The sequence below is a fragment of the Octopus bimaculoides genome, chromosome 19 (genome assembly GCF_001194135.2).
Source record: "Octopus bimaculoides isolate UCB-OBI-ISO-001 chromosome 19, ASM119413v2, whole genome shotgun sequence".
Classification (NCBI taxonomy): domain Eukaryota; kingdom Metazoa; phylum Mollusca; class Cephalopoda; order Octopoda; family Octopodidae; genus Octopus; species Octopus bimaculoides.
In genome coordinates this window covers 53,034,314-53,035,211 of record NC_068999.1, presented here as the reverse complement: position 1 = coordinate 53,035,211, position 898 = coordinate 53,034,314, and positions in this window count along the sequence as shown.

Sequence of the window (898 nt, the reverse complement as noted above, 5' to 3'; positions counted from 1 at the left end):
ATGTGTGTATATATATATATATATACATGTACGTATGTATAAATGTGTGCTCATATATGCAAGCATATTGTGTGTCTGTATAGATAGAGCTTTTGAGATATTTATATATATTTTTGTGTGTGTGTGTGTATGCATAAGCAGTTTAGAAAGAAAGCTCCACAAAATGTATGTAAATAAAAGAAAATAAACTTTTTTTTTTTTAAATGTCAAATAAGAAAGGAGATAAAAAATAAATAAACGATAACTGCACAAAAAGACAACATAAAAAAAAAATTAATTGAATGATAAAACTATTTACATGAGAAACGGGTGCAATGTATACCCTTAGTGGAAATATTTAGTAATATTAATATCAACGCAAAGTTCATGTACCCAAGACATAGTTGGAATTCCAATCTGTTATGGGGACAATGGTTAAAAAAATAAAAGACGGCGACAACAACAACAAAGATAACACGAACAACGACGACAATAACAATAACAATAATGACAGGAACAACAACACGAAATTCCTGGAAATATCAAATGTAAAGAATTTTAAAAAAAAATTATAAATAAAATTTGAGAATTTAAAAAATTGAAAGTATATTATTGTACGTGCTGTTTAGTATATACATAGAGGAACTGAGTCGCACACAGATACATACATACGTACATGTGCGAACACACACACATATAATCACATACAAACTCATACTTAATCATATATGTGTGGTAAGAAGCTTATTTGCCAACCACATGGTTCCGGGTTCAGTCGCACTGCATGGCACCTTGGGCAAGAGTCTTCTACTATAGTCTTGGCCCGATCAAAGGCTTGTGAGTGGATTTGGTAGACAGAAACTGAAAGAAGCCCGTCGTATATATATATATATATATATATATATATATATATATATAT